Here is a 19,713-nt window from a genome sequence, read left to right as displayed (position 1 = left end):
TAAGGGGTCAAAGCATATACAAGTACCACTTTTGAATGTGTTGGATACTACTTCAATTAGTACTTTGGGACCCCCATTCTCACACTTCATAAAAAATATCACCTATCATATTATATATCAATAGATAGCTCTTCTTAAGGAGAATCTAAAAGTATAAGGAGCACCAGTTTTTAAGTAAATTTGTGAAAAAATTACAGGTCCCACTTTTTGCAAGTGGCACCACTTAAACATGCTTTAAGCCTAAGGTGCTTGAGGTGCTTTATGACTAAGATGCTTAAGGCGCTCCATGATTAAGGTGCTTGAGGGGCTAAGGTATTCCAAAAGTCAACAAGTATCCCTAATCATGGGGGGGTGAGCCCTCATTGTAGGGGCATGAGAGAGAACACACACACCCTCACACAAGGCAAGCCTAGTCTAAACAAATTAACAACAAGGACACATGTCAAGTTTCTCTCCATGTTTCCCTCATGGTGTGCCTAAAGCCTATTGGTTGGCCTCTCAAGGGGTGCAATGATAATTTAGCTAATTATATTAATTGTTTATGAATTTATCAAGTCCTCTCGCTCAAAGGGGAAAGAGGAACACTTGTCCTAAGGCTAGCATGGTTGCTTGATATGCACTCTGCATGTGATTACCTAAGCTTGTAGGGGTCCAATTAATTTGAAGCTTGAGCTACCATGAGGGGTCGACCAAGGAAGCTAGGGGCTTGCTTGCAGGGTATACTCTCTCTCTCTCTCTCTCTCTCTCTCTCTCTCTCTCTCTCTCTCTCTCTCTCTCTCTCTCTCTCTCTCTCTCATATTGTGTGAAGTGCAAAGTGCAAGAGTTCCATATCCTTCTCAAGCTAGTTGAGAAGTTGAGAGCCTACAACAACACTCTTGGCTATGGAATGAAAACCCAACCAAGAGCCATGCTCCAATGCTTAAACTTGTCATCTTCTTCATCATCAATATTATGCTATTATGCTATGCTATGCAAGAAGAGAGATGATAACTAAGGAACTATCTCTTTCTCGGATGATACTTCTTCTTCCTCTTTCCTACCCTCAATTCCCCATTATCTCTCTCCACCTTCAAAGGTGTTTGAGGCCTTGGGACTGAGACTAAGGATGGTTAATTATTTTAAAAGTTTATGTTATGCTCGTGATGCATGAAGCTTTCCATCTTCATTGCATCACCTAGGCCACAAGGAGCACAAATGCTATAGGGTGAAAGCATGTTAACCTGTTATGCTTTTTCATGTCCCAGACAATGCTAACTAGCACAATTTTGACATATTCTAATTAGTATAATAACTTGAGCTACATCTCCAAGATCTATGACATGTGATATATCAATATAAAGCACTTGAAACAAGGAATCCAAATGTACAACCTCGAACAAATTTTGATATTATTTGTAAAAAATTACCGGACGCCCAACTTTTTGAAGATGTGCTAACTTGAAACTGCTAACTAGCACAAAAAGCGCGACAAGTTAACATGCTTTCACCCTATATTGTACCAAGTATCTCTTTATGGGAGAATCTATAATACAAAAGCCGATTGGGAGGGGGGACTGGCTCCACATGAATCCGGTCCTCAGTTCTTGTCAAGTTCTCTAACTCTCTCTCTCTCTCTCTTGCAAAATTATTGTTCATGCCAAGTTAATTAAGTCTCATGTTTATGTTGCTACCGCTAATTAAGTTCACCCTCTATGTTCTCAAAGTAGTCCCATAAAAATGCTCATTATAATTCTCTTAATTCCATTATTCTCAATATTCATAGACCATTTCCATTACAAAATTAAACACATTGACTAGGTGTCATGACTTGTGGTGGTACCAAAGAAAAACAAAGAACTCAGAGTGTGTGTGAACCTAAATAAAGTGAATGATACAACCATACAAGATAACTATCCTCTTCCTATCAGTTATGACATTTTAGAGAGAGTAGCTGGAAAAGAAACTAACAGCTTCTTGGATAGATTTTCTCATTAAATCGGCTAGCCATTGATACTAAAGACTAGCAAAAAATGGCAACACACTTCATCTTTGACACCTATTTTAAGGACTTCGGACTAGAATAAAATTTTCCATGTGCATGTTGATGCTTCAAACTTTGCTATTGGTAGCATATTGGCACAATTAAAAGAGGGAACCATGCAATTTTCTGTCTCATATTATGCTAGAAAGCAGTTGAACACAACTAGAAATAATTATACCACGACAGGGAGGGAAGGACATGGCATTGTCTATGTAATTAACAAGTTCAGGCACTTCTTGGCATTGTCTATAGGTTAAGCCATGTAATTTCAGCAAAAGAGATTGAGGCTGACCCTAGCAAGATTCAAGCTCTGGTATCATTGTCATCACCCACTACCGCTAAGCAGTTGGTTTCTTTCCTTCAGAAGGTAAGCTACTTAAGCAGGTTCATTCACTTGCTATCTCAAGTGGTCCTCCCTCTGCAACAAGTCACCCAGAGGGATGTCTTCTCATGGAGTGAAGAAAATGAGCAGCAATTTACCGAGGTGAAGCAAATCCTAGCCACGCTTCCCACCATTTCATCCCCCAAGTGGGACGAGCCATTTTATGTGAACCCGAGTGTAGGCAGTGATACACTCGGAGCCGTATTAATGCAAAAGGACCCCCAAAATTCTTTCATGTGTCCTATTTACTTCTCTAGTCGTGTCATGACCCCATCAAAAAAGGGATTCACCGAAGTAGAACACATGGTTCTTGCACTAATGTTTGCTACCACAAAGTTTCGCTCCTATCTCCTGCGTAGACCCTTTGTAATTCTCACAATGGAGGAGGTCTTTCCATATGTAATGCGACACATGGATGTCTCATCGAGGATCTCTAAATGGATGGTTAGGTTACAAGAGTTCGACTACACCATGCAAGTGGAAAACTCCACAAGGGCTAGTTTAGTGGGAATTCTTACTTATCGCCATTATGAGAAGAAGCTGAAGGTCAACAGGAAAGCAAAAGAAGAAACACCAATGGTAGAAAGTCCTAAGCTAGAAGGAGCTCACTCTCTTTTCTTTGACGGAGCATACAAAAGAACAGTGGACCAGTCTGCAGCTGGCATAGTCATTTTCAATGAGCAACAGGAAAGGGTATTCTCAATCGGGTAGTTATTACACTCCCACTACATCAACGAAGCAGAGTATGCAGCTTTAATTATTGGGTTGGAACAGTGTATTTCACAAGGAATTCAGCACCTAAATGTGTTTGGCGATGCTTTGCTTTTGATAAGATAGATTAATGGCACTTGGGATTGTAAAAATCAAGTTTTACTTGGTCAACTATGCCAAGTTAAGGATCTTCTAACGAGGTTTGAAGCAGTGAAACTATTTCATGTCCCCAGAGCAGAAAATCAAGAGGCAGATGCTCTAGCCAAAGAAAGAATGCAAGACGTTCCCGTAGGAGCAATCAAACTGAAACTACCCCTCTTTCAAGGTAGTGATGCTATGCATGATATCATTAACTTTCTAGATACAAGAGAATGTCCGGAAGGGTACACCAAAGGCCAGAAACAGTGGCTGGTAAGGAAGGCTACCAGATACCGCCTTGTAAACGACAACTTGTATTGCAAGGGCAAGGATCAATTCTCAAGCGAGTGCCAACCTCCAGTGAGATCACAGAGGTAATTTCAAGTTTCCATGATGGCATCTGCGGTGGTCATTTTGCTCTAGATTTCACCAGTAGGAAGATTCTACAGGCAGGATACTCTTGGCCTAGTCTAAACAAGGATGTACACCATTGGTGTAAAACATGCAAGGCTCGTCAAGTGGCCAGTGATCGCACATTAACCTATGAGCCACAGACTCCTATCATATCGTATGGTCCGTTTGAAAAGTGGGGTGTATATGCAATCAGTCCTTTACCAAGGGCCCAATCAGGTAAACTGTACATCATAGTGGGTGTAGATTACATGACCCAATGGGCAGAAGCAACAGCCACCACCCGCATTACAGTCCAAGTGGTAGCAAAGTTCATTTTTGAGCACATCTGTTGCCATTTTGGCACTCCTCTAGAGATAATATCTGATAGGGGATCAGGTTTCAAAGGCGATCTGGTGGGAGAACTGGTGAAAAAGTTAGGCATCACACGTCGACATTCCACACCATACTATCCATAGTGTAATGGCCTAGTAGAAAAGGTAAACGAAATGATTTGCAAAATCATCACAAAACAGGTGAACAATCACACACGAGACTGGGATAAACATCTCATGGCCACTCTATGGGCCTACCGAACGACGTTCCGAACATCATTAGGTTTCACCCCTTTCCATCTAGTTTATGGGAAGGAGGAAATTCTACCCATTGAGGTACAGATAGCCTGCTTACGAGTCTTGGCTAACCAAATACAGCGCCCAATTGTAAATCTCCGCAACCACATCCTGGATCTGGAGAGGCTCCAACTAGATAGGGAAGAAGCAATCAATCACTATGTAGCGCAGGCAGAGCGACGCCGGCTCACCTTCAATCAAGGGCTTAAAGAAAAGGGCTTGGAGAAAGGCATGTCGGTGCTGAGATACGACAACAGATTTGACACCAAGAAGGACAAGAAATTTCAACCCAGATGGGAAGGACCATTCATTGTCAAAAAGCACTATGACAATGGCAGCTATAAGCTGATAGAAGCAGATGGGAGAATTCACAAGACCAGAGTCATTGGGTGGAGGCTGAAAAGGTATTTTCTTAGGTTTGACCCAGATTTCATGATAGACATTCCAGAAGAGGGAGAACCCTCTAATTCCACAACTAAAGATGTAGAGGAAGGGCTAGAAGCATGAATGCCTCTAGCCAGATGGGAGGGCTAATGACGGCCGATTTTCAAAACCACGATCGCGAGAACCACACCTTAAGAAAGGAAAGCCATATTACCAAAGAAGAAGAAAAAAAAAAAAAAAACAAAAAGAAGCTCTTTACCATTCACCACCCCCTCCTCTAAGCTTAACCACTAGCGGGCCGCCGCCAATTTGGCCACATCCCTCCATTATCGCCAGAAGACGGACTCTCTCTCCTACTGCTCGGCTCAGCCGGATACTCTCTCTCTCCTACTCTGCCACACTGCATCACCCGGCTCGGTGGGCGCATAAGACACTGGTGCGTCTGTCAGACCCTCCGACGGGCCGCCACATATATTGTATATACACCCTCTCTCTTTTAGATATCCTCCCCCCCCCCCCTCTCTTTGTGCTCGTCCACACCCCAGCCCCGGCGGGCCACCATACGATATTCCCCCCCCCCCCTCGTCCACATTCCACTGGCCTTATACCCCCCCCCCCCCCCCCCCCCCCCTCTGTTTTCTTCCTGGCGAACCACTGGCCTAACACACCCCCTCTCCCCTATCATCACTAAACTCTCTCTCTCTCTCTCTCTCTCTCTCTCTCTCTCTCTCTCTCTCTCTCTCTATCTCTCTCTCTCTCTATGTTCTCTCTCCCACCCCATCCTCTCACCATCACTCACAACCTGCATCACCTCTCTCACCTTCTTTTCCCATGGTGGGAACCCACCTTAGGGGAATTTTTTTATATAATCTCTCACTCTCTCCCTCTCCCTCATTGACTATGCTCAACCCCCCCCCCCCCCCCCTTATCCTCTCACCCCCCCTCTCCACACCCTCTCCCTCTCTCCCTCGCAGCAGGAGGCCCTGCTCACTGTCACGGCCTCCCTCCGCAGCCAGTGAAGGCGCAAGGACACACACACACACACACACACACACCCCTCTCCCTCAACCCATTCATCCCCTCTGCCTCTACGTCACCAATTTCCAAAAAATCAAAATTTAACAAAGTATATAATTTGTATATATAATATTCCCCCCCCCCCGGTTGTTCCCACACACACATGCGCACACACATATACATATACACACTCACACACTATTACACATACGTACACACATATACTCGCACACTCATGCATACATACTCACACACGCATATACGCACGCCCCACGCATAAAATCCAAAAAAACGGAGGATCCTACGACTACAACACCATCAACAAAGGAGGACGACCCGAATCATGTGACACCAACAACAAAAAGAACAAAGGCGCCGAAGGCATGCCCCGACCGACCCGGAAAAGACGTACACGCTACACCGACGCACCGACAAGCTACCATTCATCGGTATCATGCAACCCCGACACCATTTTCAGTAAACCGTAGGTGATTATCATCATTTTTTAGTTTTCACCCAAGCCTTGTAAAAATTCCCAATTTGTAATTTCCCTGTCTCTAGATGATGGTCACAAAGGCCCACCTAGAAGTTTTCATTTTTCCCAAGACAAAGCAAGGGTCAACCACCCAAGGCCCCCCGCCTTGCTTTGTCTCCCCAATTAGCTTACCCTAATCAAGCTAGATTACCCTAATCTAAAGCAGCCAGCACCTATAAAAGGGCACTGAGAGGTCACTATCGGTGGGGGGGCAGTTCATGAGAGGTCAGCACTTGGTGAGTTTTAGTGGGAGTAATTGACATTATTGGCATCACGGGGAGGGGACTTGTGTGATGGTTTTTTTTGGAAATTGCATCATGTGAAGGGAGCTACGTCCACCTCTCGACTCCAATGGTCGATGCGCACACACACACACACATTCTTGGTAGCAAGTTTCACATCATCGAGTCGTCTCTAGAGAACGCACCAAGTAGATTCACCATCTCTTCTCCCTATCTCTCTATCACCACGGTGTGTCACCTCACTAAAAGGAAGGTCATTGTAAATACTGCAAGAAATAATTCTCCCTCACACCCCCGAGGGTTTTCATCAATGCTCTCTCTCTCTCTCTCTCTCTCTCTCTCTCTCTCTCTCTCTCTCTCTCTCTCTCTCTCTCTCTCTCTCTCTCTCTCTCTATGTGTGCGTGTAAGTTTGCAGTGTTCACATCACCGTGGTCTACGTCCTAGCCGCTCAAAGCTAGGTGGTGCCCCCTGTTTGCTTTACCGTGACCGGCTCGAGGCGTGCATCGGCTCCCGGCGTTTTAGAGGTCGTCGGGGTCCAGGTATCGCTTTGCTCCCGTCACCAGTAGCACAACCCTCTAAAGATTCAACTTCCATGGCTACGACAGACAATGCTACATCAAAGGCTCCACTTGATCTGACCAAGGGTACATATCAATGGGTCCCCAAGGTATCGTTATCCGACTCCCCTATGGTTCACGTTAATTCACAAAGGAAACCTCGAAGGAAGGCGTCCTCTCAGGTTAAGAAGGTGAAAAGAAAATCATGTTGGATTCCCAAACAACTATTAGAAGTCCAAGGCTACTATGCTGAAAATGATCAAATTTGGGTACCTGAACATAAATCGTGTCCTTCCCTATCCACTACAAAACCATGTGAGTCAAACCTTATGATTCCAAAGCCGATGGAAGACCGTGGGAAGGTAAAGATCACAGAATGCTACACACCTATTCCACAGCTAGTTTGGGTTCCAAGGCAAAACCAATCTATTTGGCTTAACTCAAGAAAGGGGGAGTTCCATGAAGCTCCTAGCTCCTCATGTAATGCATCCATAGAGGTAAAAGATTCTACACAACCTCCACCTACCATAGGCAGCCTCCATGCGCTACCACCCTTGCAACTCGATGAAGCACCCAAGGTAATAGAGAACTATTGGTTAAAATCCTCACCTATTACAAATTGGAATAAATGGTTCCAAAAGGTGATGACATCCTTTTAAAGTATGATCTACCCAAAGAAGGAGGGATTCTTCATTCACGTCAGCCTATTGAATTATTTCCCTCTTACCCTTCTTTCCTTGACCCTTGAGCTTTCCGATTTTAGGGATTGTATATATATATAGATATATAGTAACTAACCACCCTATGAAAGACCCTGGGGAACTACCGTGAACGATCCTCCGTAGAACCACCCTTTTAATAGCCCCTTGGCTTGCAGGATCCCTTCTTCACTGGGCAGCTGGCCCTTGGCCAGGCCCTTGACCTCCAGGGTGGCCCTTGGCCTGATATTACTCCCCCCTTGGAGAAGTGTTTTTGTCCTCAAAAACAAAAGTGGGTTACTTCTTTTTAGGGACACTAATTTTTTCTCAAGTGGCACCTTCTTCAGGTCAGGTCAATCGTTCCTCTGTACAAGAACTTGTTGACCTACATGACGACGCATACGTAAATCATGATAGTCTAAAATTCACACAAGTTTATGCAGCTGGGTAGGAGGTTCAATGAAATCAACCAAAATATATTGGTCATTGACATTGTTGTCCCCATGTAAGTGTTTACGTAAACGGATTACATGAAATATCGGATAAATACAAGAGTGCGTAGAATTCATGAATTTGTGAGCCAGATTCCTAACTCATGTGAATGTCTTGAAAAGCTCATAGTTACTAAGGGATAGAATAGGGAGTTTCCTCATGTCAGACTTTTGAACATTTTGGAACACACAGAACTACCTACTCACCCTTAATGAAGGTTACATGCCAACATGCTTTGTCAACACACCTACTAAGTCCTTGACGTATGAATCGGTATCCAACCCCACCACAACAAGTGTTCAAAGTTGAAAACCTAAGAAAATTCTAGAATAGGGATAGAATCACCCATTCAGAATGATTTGTGCTAACGTATGCTCTTAGCAAATCCTTTAGCACTAGAAAAATACTTGTAAGCTGCCCATCCAATGGGGGATGAATAGCAGTAGTACTTGAGTGAGGTACTTTCCCCCAACCACTTACAGATAGTCTTCCATGACTGACGATAAACTATGACTCAACCAGTGAGTATCTAGCTATATACTTGATATGGAGTGGAGCCAACCAACTAGGTTGAAAGCGGGTTGGAGTGGAGTAAGCTCATAGAGTATAGACCATCCAACCATAGACACCCATCCTGAGCCGTTACCTTGTACAATAGGGTGTAAACTCATAAATCTGCTTGAAATGTTGCACTTGAAGTGCTAAAATTACAAAAACAAAAAAGTCCATGAACTGGCATGCCGCTCCGAACAATTTTTTGTTAGACGCTAGGGCCCATAACACCTAGTGTGCATGCATTTAACACAAACAAATCCGAACCGCAATTCCATGATGAGACTTTCCACGGCACGTACGTGAAAGCCTTGCAACAAGAGTTGGGTCATTAAAAAATGTGAAAACTCAAGTCACACCTAGGTACCAACCATGAGACATTCTCAATAACTCAGCATACTTGGATATATGTAGAAACGACCCTCCGTTAACGTGGTTTCACAGCACTTGTAATCGTAACAAGTTTGTGCTTAGTACCTGACAATTTTTGGCCACTGAAATTGTTCCTGATACGGTGTGCTCCAAATGGTCTAATAAACGGATGCAGCCAACACATAGGGACTTCGTTGCAACACATCATTAGGAATTAGGCGCAAGTGTCAGTCCTAGAGACTCATATTTGCCACATGTGGAATATGTCTCAAGTAAGGGTGGCAGAGAAAGCGACATCCATCAAGCACAAATTGTACTTGTGTGTGGAGGTAACTATGAACACTCACTATGCGAGTGAGAGAGACCCTCATTATCATTGCTCCACACTTGGTTAAAGCGAACCCCTTGAGTTCCTAGACCATGTTGTGTCCCATGTGACAACATGTGCCAAACAGAACCGTACCATGTAGGTCTATAATTATTTCAACAATATTCAAACCCAGTACGGTATCTTGATGAACATGGAAGGGAGAAAATAACAATATTTTCTCAAAATGCTATGCTCGTCCATGACCTTGTCACTTGGCTAAAGAGCAAGCTGGATGAAATCCTTCTAGCTCAAACATCCCAGTTATAGAATGCAAAAAAACTTAATTGGAAAGGAAAATAAATCCAAAAAACATGTACTTACGAGGAGGTGGAAATTACCTGATACTTACCCGGAAGTCAAGTACAACCTCAACCTGTAAGCATACCATATCAACATTTCTTCGACTTGCTAATCACTAAAATTAGAGATTAGTGAAGATAAATAAAATGAGCTTGTGACCCTAGGTGTTGCCTTGGCAATCAAAACCCCTGGGTATATCTTGCCAAACCAACCCCCATGGTGAAGGTTTGGAAAGAATGTTTTGACTATCCCTTGGCAGATAGTTTGGTTGAAAAAACAAAGTGTGAAAGTGTCCAAAAATGAACATCAACACGTATTGTGTGATTTAGTAATCACATATGTGGTCATACCACAAAACTATGCTCCTATATGCATGCCCAGTGCGATAGAGAAAATGGGAGATCCACGCTGACGGGACTCCAAGCTTGTATGGACAGCCATTCTATTTGGAATGCTTGCTGCATCTAAACGTCGTGTTATAGATCAGCCTATGTGAAAGTAAAACATGTAGTGCTTACAAAATACCCAATCTTTGCACTAAAACATGTAGTGCTTACAAAATACCCAAAAACACATGTAATGGCAAGACTCTTGCTGGGCCATTAACATCGATGGGGAGTCCACTGGGTAGATCTCTTCAAGCTGGAGAACAGTCACTCAAGGAATTCCAATAGTTGGGTCTTACCCTGGATCTGACAATGGCTCTTAGCCAGCCTGTGTGGCCCATAGCCCTTATGTCAATTACTGTTCAATGTGAACCAATGAAGGCTAATTTGAATGGCGTCTTGGCCAAGTTCTATCTCACAGTGAGATCACCTTGGCTCAGGCTGACTCACAAGCAAAACGTATTTCATAATCTTAAAGAATTTAGGAAAGATAGAGAGAGAGAGAGAGAGTATGCTGGGTTGAGGAACATTCCATCACTTAGATTGTCCTTGACAGAGTTGTGAGTGTGATAGCAAAAACGTAATCCATGAAGCGGTGGAATTCATGCCACCTGGTTAGCATGCCTTGCATGCATAATTGTATGCCCTTGGCGGTTATGATAGCCGCAAACATGAGAGCCGAAACCATAATTGCCTTGCACAATCTATATTGGTAGAGATTTGATGACTTGAAATCCCTATTGTACAAGTTTCCCAAACTTGGGTGCCAATGCCCTTGATTTGAAGTCAATGGGCTGTATCGTGGCACACGGTAGAAGCCTTGCTTCACTTGAAACTGTCAAAGCACTTTGCTTTGCACAACAACAAGAATTTTCAAAGTAAACGTGAAAACATGGAAAAGTACAAGAAAACTTAAAATTATATAACCTAGTCGTTCTGCGGTAACCAGTTGTCTTGAGATGTCAAGGAAAAAATCGCTCAAATGTTGGTCATAGTCCTATCTATTGTGCAAGAGAGAATTGGCGTGTGTAGCATATACACCCTCGTGTATCATGTACGCACGTCTGGTATGTAATGAAATAACCTGCAAGCATATTTCCAATTCCCCCCCAAGTTTGTATGCTCATAGCATATTTCAAATGTGGTAATCTTCAATGTGAGATGCCCAAATTGAAGTCTTGCTTCATAGACATTAGTTTTGGTAGCCAATAGATACTGGTACCGACGTACAAAGAGCAAGGCAAACAAGAATTGATCATGTCAAGAAATTTCAAGTGAAATTGGCTAGTGATGTGGCAAGCATCTTTGTCGGCTTCTGGAAGCAGTGACAAGAAGTTGGCCATGCCGAGCTCTATGCACCCTATAGGAAGTCGAGCCACAAGGTGTGCCGATCTCCTTGAGATTCCATGGGCATCAAAATTGAATTGTTGATGATCCGTGTAGTAGATCAAGGCTACAGGTACTCAAGCCATGCTTGAGTCAAGGTGGCAGGTTAAGCATTGGTTCGATGCCAACAAAATTGTAATGCTTAAAAAAACTATCACAATCTGTGCTTGTGCTTGGAGTGCTAAATTGTGCTCACATCTGTTGCATGTAAAGATTATCATTTGATTCTCATACATTACTTTATGCAGAGATACAACAATTAATTGTAGATCAAGTTATGAATATAACAATGGAGTAGGAGCATTGTAATGCATTGACAAAGCCTGAAATTGTTTGTCGAAGCATGTAAAAGCTATTTTCAAATCTGGATTGACTGAAAACATTCGGCCTATCCACCGTGCTATGTCAACCACAATAATTTTCCATGACATGTCGTGCATGCCTAATCGTACTGATGATGAAGAACAATCGTGCTTGTTATGCTTATGCTAGCCACAGAAGCACCTTGTGCTTGGTACAAGCCTTGCTTGTGGATGCACTTACACGTCTAGTACATGCGCGCAAAAAATAAATTTATGCATACCTTACCTTTGAAGGTCAGAGATGAAGTGTATTCACGCCATCCGAAAGCTGCATCAGTCTCGTCGTCGCACTTGCTTGGATGCAAGAGCTACATCACCATTGATGCCTTGGAAATTCAAAAAACTCATAGAAATTCCGTGAAAACACTACCTTGTCGTGCATGGTAATGGCTTGTATGTCTTTGCATTTCAAATTTTCTGCAAACCTGAAATTCGTTGTCTCGTGTCTTGTTTGGTATTGTTGCAAATCCAGAATCCCATGCCTTGGAAAATCACGGCACTAAGGTCGAAACCCGTGGGTAGTACCGTGGTGGGAGGGGCCCCTTGGGCACCCTTGGGCGCCCACTTTTGTAAACCATATGAAAGGAAAAATGCAGCTATGGTGGTTTTGTGTAGATGACGTAGAGAGGGAAAAACTCTCTCGTGCTTGGCATCATGGTCCGTGTTTGGACTCCCTGTAGAAGCGAGAGTTGACCCTCATTCCCCGGCGTCCAATTTTGGAGCCACTCTTGCCAGGTTTGGTGCAGGTCTGTCATGAGTCCTCCCTCATGCAGGGGGCTGCTCCCGCGGCCTCCTTTGTCCTCAGTTGTTCGTGCAAGGGAAGCTACACACCATCATGCTACTGTGATCAACCCAGCCATGCAAATCTCTCATGAGAGAGAGAGAGAGAGGGAGAGAGAAGCCATGCAACTCTCCTTTCCCTCCCCTCCATGGCTGCTCTCCGTGTGCTCTGATACCAGTGAAAGACCACGGGGAATTTTCGTGAACAATCCTCCACCCAACAGCCCTTTTTATAGCCCCTTGGCTTGCAGGATTCCTTCTCCACTGGGCAGCCGGCCCTTGGCCAAGTCCTTGGCCTCTAGGGTGGCCCTTGGCCAGACACCCTAGTTTAAAATTTTTACCTTTTTTAAAAAGTAAAGAGAAAGAGCAATTAGCAAATAAGTGTGCACAACACTACTCAAAATCATTGACCCAGACCTACACATGTCACATCAAGTACATTGAAACAGAAACCTATGTCATCAAACACCTAACCATCCTCTATTTGTGTTCACAAATATGTATGATTCTTATGAATATTCTTTTTACCTATCCCAAGTAATGCATTTATGTTATCCTCATATTTCCTCTGAATGAGATTCAATTGAAACATTCGCTTGTGAGAGAAATGTTGAGGAGTTAGAGTGGCTGGTCCTCCTCTTGACTATGATAGATCCCTATTCTATCCAGAAAGTTCGCCCAATTGCCCAAGTTTATCCTTTTGCTCAAGTTGACTATGCACGCCTCGTGACATTCCTAATACTATTCGGCATGGAAGAGGACAAGGAGAATAATGGTGATTGGACAGACAAGACACACGGCCTTACCAAAGAGGATTACACCTACCTTGATGATGAGGATGGTGGTTTAGCCTTAGAGCTACTGACCGAGCTCTCCAACCTCCACTTACTTTGATCCTCATCGCTCGCGTGATGGAGGGTAGGTAGGATTAGTACGATAAGAGTGTTTCTGTTTTAGAGTTTAGTGATTACCAAAGTTCTTTTGCCCCAGTGATGTGCCTCTGGAAGGTGGATGTTTGGTGGTGATTATTTTACAGTTTGTGACTACATAAGGATGCCTTTGAAGGACAACGATAATGGTTGTTTACATGTTACACAACGAATGTTCTCCATTATATCAGGTGTACTACTTCCTTTTATCTATGCTTTCCGTAGTTACATGTTTGCATCTTGTCATTTGAGTTTCTAACAATGCATAAAATTTATGAAGTTGTGAAATTGCCAATTTAGATGCTATAATTTTTTCAAACTTCTAGTACCTCGTTCTTCTCTTTGAGTTTGGTCTATTAGTTGGCTTTAAGTAGGTATCACGACCTTAGGCTAAACTAGGCCACTTAATCGCTGACTTTAATTCCTAAATAGTTTATTAATTGTAGTGACTTTAGTAATGTTTTAGGCTATGAGGATATAGTTCTCTCTAGATTATTCCACCTAAGTGTGACTTGTGTTGTGTAAATCCATGTGTTAAGATGGTATTTGAGACCTCAAGTCTCCCGGCTAGTTTATGCTCAAGATGGTATAATTTGAGACCTCAAGTCTCCCAACTGCTGGTATTTGAGACCTCGAGTCCCCCAACTACTTGTAGCAATTATGAAAACAACAAAAAAAGGGGGAAAAAAAAGAGAAAGCAAATAGCACAAACTTCCTTGTATTTTATGTTGATCACACATAAGTGGTATAAGTGACAAGATCACTAGTCTTTAAACCCCGATGAGCATTCCTAGGGTTAGCTACTCTTTAGTCAACATTTTTTAATTAAAATTGGTCAATCTATTACTTGCTTTAGCCCTAACTCTTGTGTACTTATTTTAGAGTCAACCTAATAGACCTTAACTCAATTGCATTTCATTCAGGTACTACGCTTGTTGCATTTGGCAATGTTACAATTCATGAATTTTTTTTGTATTTCCTAGAATATCATGTATGCATCTCACTTATTCCACACCTGCACATGCTGTCTTTGAGCTTTCACAATGTTGTTTTTCTTCTACTCCAGGTACTCCTATTATGGATCCCAATGCTGCACTGTTATATTCCAAGGGCTAAATCTACATCAGGAAGGGGGTGGTCATGTTAACCACTGGCGTCCACTCCTAGTAGTCATGGGTCGGGCTTGTCGGTCCTATAGGAAAAGGGTAAGAGTGATCATTGATGAGAGGTGCACTCTAACTGGAACATTCAAGGGTTAGTTGGCTAAGCATGGGTGCCTAAGTGTGAATGGGCGGGCTCATATAAAAGTCACATAAACCTAAAAATCACTCATTCTCTCATTTGTGCAATTGAAGAGTGCTCTTGCTCCATATCCATCTTCTTCATCATCTCCTTGTGTGTGTGTGTGTGTGTGTGTGTGTGTGTGTGTGAGAGAGAGAGAGAGAGAGAGAGAGAGTGATCAAGCATTACGACGGTACGACGACGGCGAGGCGGTTGAGCATGGCACGACGGTAGCTCCCTCTTCTTTGCGGTGAGGAATCCTCCACGAAGGAGAGCGTAGGGTGGTGAGTGACACACCCTTGCTCTCTTGAGCTTCCTAGATTAATCTGGTTGTGTGCTTGCAGCCATTTGTGGCTTGCACACAGTGTATGGCAAGTCCCTTGCTTTGACACGTGTGACAGATGCGCACAGGAGAGATTCCATTTTTAAGACGAGATTGTCACATCAAAAAATGAAAGACAAGATTGTCACATCAAAAAATGAAATCTTCGAGAATATAAGAAATCTGATGGCATGCTATGTATAGATCTCAATGAATACATTTTAAATCCAAAAGGTACGATAATTTTTTATTTCATTCATAAATTTTTATCGTACGCACGTTTTGGACAAGAGAGAGAAAGTCAAATCCTTATAGGGCCCCTTTGAGAGTCCAAATTTTCCTCATGCATTTTCTACTTCAGGTAGGCTAAGCAAGTGCGTGGTTGAATTTTAAATTTTTTTATTTTTTTTTTCTTGCTATTTTTAGTCATTGTGCTTTTTGACGATTCCAGTACAGCATTGTGCTTTTTTAAATTGTTTAAACTTGATAATATTATTCTTAGTTATCGTATGGGTGAAAAACGGACATACGATGTAGCAATGTGATTTTTAAAAAAATTATGGGAATTATTTTTATAAGAAGTGGGACCATAAATAAAGTAGGGTGGTACGGTAATTGTACCAAGGCACCATAGTGTGGCCTAGCTCACTCAAGGTCTCGTTAGTTTCATGCCATGTTTTTAGCAAAAGCTTTAAAAATTAGAGCCTGCTCCTAGTAGAAGAGGAGGAACCCAGTTTTGCCTTTGGAAAAACTCTAGCCTATTAGTGAGTTATAAAAGAAGCACTAATACTTATTGTTCAGTGCCGTTAGTTGCATATAATACAATGAGACTCTCTGTATGTATTTTATGGAGTGGTGCAAACTCTCCATCACCATGCCGATAAGAATCTTTCTCTGATTCACGGGAAGAAGTAGAAGAAGAACCATTTCTCTCTACTTTCTTACTATATTCTCATCTCTTTTCATGATGTTAGCGCTCTACATCAACTTCGTGGAAAAATTGTCTACAAAGATATCATCAGCACTCTCTTGTGGCAAAGCAAGAAGCATTTCAATAACCGGTAATCACTTCTTGATCACGGGGTAAGAAGTCTAAAGTCCATAACCATCATCTCTTTCTCTCTATACTTTTGGTTCCAGGAGACTACGCTCTTGGTGGTTGGTTTCTTGTGTACATAGGCATGTAAGGGCTTGCCTGATGTATAGAGGATGCTCTATGGTTGTTTCATCATGTTTATCATGTTGAGATGTGTGCTTATGATCACATAGATGCATAAAAAGCACTCTTTGCTTTCACATCACATAAGAAATAGGGACATTGTTTTGGCCGTATCTCCTAAATCATTGTGAAGCAAATGAAACCTTTTTAATAAGAGATTAAATGCATCATTTAGAGTGTTTTCACTCCATGTGTCATGTGAAAAGTTTTCTCAAGTTTAGAGCTATAATCAAAATACAGCTTGTTGTCCACACTTAGTCAATATTTTGGACTTCAGGATGCTTGGAGAACACCTACATAGAACCTCAAATGAGAAAACCCACTTAGCCAAATCCAAACCTTGATTACACATGCTAATCAATGTACTAACATCACCATTATCACTTCATTATTGTGAATTATTAATTATTTCTTGTATGTTACCTATACATGTAGGGGTGCTATCATGGGGGAGTACCATATAGAGTTTTAAGTTTGAGGAGAGGTACATATAATTTTTGGGTTTTTTTGGTGAGTTTATTTCATGTGTTTGATGTTCATAAACTTTGTAAGGTGCGAGCTTTGTCCTAGAGTACTAGAGTATGAGTCAAGGAGAGAAGAGAAGGAACCACATGCAATGGTGCAAGGTTGTAGAGCTACTTAAAGCTCATTTCATGAATAGATAAACCAAATCTTTTTTGCCTTACATCTCTCTTGTTTATGGTGAGCTTGTGATGGCTTGCAAATACTCAAGATCGTGTTTATGAGTCCAAGTTAATTGGTCTTAGACCCTGATTCGCTTAAGTGATAATCTAGCCAACACACACTCACTTGTGTGCATGATGTTTCTCTTTTTCATCCACCCTAGCTAGCACGATCCCATTCCCATCAAGTGGTATCAGAGCTATGGTGTGCTAGCTAGGATTGTTGTTATGCTTTTGTGTGTTACGGATTAACATTTTTGAATTAGCACTCTCTAATCTCTATTTGCATTAGCTTAATAATCCCAATCCCTAATCACCACTTGGGTAAGAGTATGCTCCACTACCCTTTGGTGATGAGGTGAAGGGGAACTTCGATTAACAATGATTGTGTATTCAAATTTTGTATTTTCATGCTCATTTCCAGCTTTCTTAATCTCTTCATAACTCTCGTTGAAGCCACCATTGGCTAGTGCAACATATACGTGTACAAAGTGCTTTCTGATGCCTTTTCAGAGAGCCATCAATTGCTTAAATCGCACCTCATTTGGCTATCCTAGTAAGCTCCCAAAATCCCTTCTTATTCAACCTACTACAGACAACTCAATTTCTTTTTCAGCCTACTACAGACTACTCAATTTTTTAAAATCAAGACCATTAACTTCTTTTAATTCTGTCCCTATCTTTTTTAGGTGTGTGAGAGAATTAGAGTCTATGTTTTTGTGTGTGTTTTAGTGGTGGGAACCACACTTAAAATCGAGTCAAAGACCACACCCCAGTTTGCGCTCGCCAAAGTCATCGGCCTTTAGAGAGGGGCAAAGCAGGTCCTGATCGAGGGCGTTGGGGCAGCTTCGTGGCCATTCACAAGTCACCGAGAGTCCGAGACAGTGGGTCTCTCTAGCCTTGCGACAGCTCTGCACCTGTGCACCCTCATCTCCATCGGCACACATACTTGCTGAGTCTCTCTCATCATCGAAGCAGCAACTGTAGCGGTGCGGCCCCACCTCTTCACCAGGCTTGTGCAAGGAGTCGTCAACTCCATGCGATGGGGCCCAACAACAGAGTGACCGAGTGCATAATAATCAGATTGGGCATTGAGCTGGTGGGTATCGGCGTTCGAAAAATATGACGCCCATGCCATATGCTTTTAAGCATCTCGGGGCAACTTATCAGTAATATATATATATATATATACATATATACACACACACACACACACACACACACATACATATACATATTGGTGCTCGATTAACCTTTAAGGGTCCTTTCTTCCTACGCTTATTAAAAAAAAATCCACTCTCACATAACCCTTTTTCATAAGGGTGTTCCCATAGATCCTCACCACCAAGAGGCCAAGGTCCTAAGCTTGGGGTGTGTTCCTGCATGCAGCATTGGAGCATCAATAGAGCCCCTTTTTATCAACTATTCTCATTAATTGTAAAGAGTCAAGAAGAAGATAAAGCTATCATCCTTACTTTTCTTTCAAAGGGAATTTTGAACTCCAAGGTCTCGACCATTTGTGAAGAGGAGTTTCACTCCAGTGAAGAGGAGTTTTACAAAAGGGATTCTCTCTCTCTCTCTCTCTCTCTCTCTCTCTCTCTCACACACACACACACACACACACACACACACACACACACACACACACACATTAAACTCCAAAATTTGCAACCTAGCACATTAACTTGAAAATAAAATATATTTTTTCAATCATCTCCTAAGGGATATTTGTGCTCGTGTAAATATGTAGACATAGGCTAGGAGAGTCTCCGAAGCTAAGACCCCTCTATTAGCGCAATGGAAGAGAAAGGGCTTAGGAAATTTAACGGGGAGGGCTTTCACACTTGGCAAACCAAGTTGAAATGCTACTTAATGAAAAAGCAGTTGTAGGGAGTAGGCAAGACAATGCTCACCAATCTGACATCTACTGATGGTGCACACATATTGACAAAACCAATGAGTGCACAAAATCAAGTCAAGGACGAGCAAGCATTAGGAATCATAATCATTGCACTACATGATAATTATGTACATTTTACTAATGATTGTGCATGGGAAGCACTAGAAAAAAACTTTGGAGCTAGGAAATAGAAGAACAAAGTGAGCTTAAAGAAGGATCTATACAAATTAAAAATGGAACATAACAAAGATATTGCAAAATTAGTCAATCGCCTCAAAAGCATGACCATACAACTAGCGTATGTAAACAGTGTAGTACCAGAGGAGGACAGAATCACAGTTCTTCAAGCAGTCTTACCACCTAGCTTTGACCAAATAATGACCATCATTGAGGAGAAGGATCCAACACCAGATTTCCAAGATGTAATCAACTCTTTAATGTCCGGGGAGAAGAAGCAAGGGAGGAATGCTACTTCAGGGGGAGGAGCTTTTGCAATTAGCTCTTGTAAAAGAAAAAAATTCAAGTGTGGCAGAGAAGGGCACAAAGCAAAGGATTGTCTAGCGTCAAAGACTTACAACATTTGCGGGTTTGCATGAGTGTCATATGGATGAAGTGATGTGATAAGGTGTTACTCTATGTTATAGGTCTGAGCTTGATGCATTGATATGCATTC

Source organism: Adiantum capillus-veneris, chromosome 7 (genome assembly GCF_014529385.1).
Source record: "Adiantum capillus-veneris isolate H3 chromosome 7, ASM1452938v2, whole genome shotgun sequence".
Classification (NCBI taxonomy): domain Eukaryota; kingdom Viridiplantae; phylum Streptophyta; class Polypodiopsida; order Polypodiales; family Pteridaceae; genus Adiantum; species Adiantum capillus-veneris.
This window is presented reverse-complemented; position numbering follows the sequence as displayed.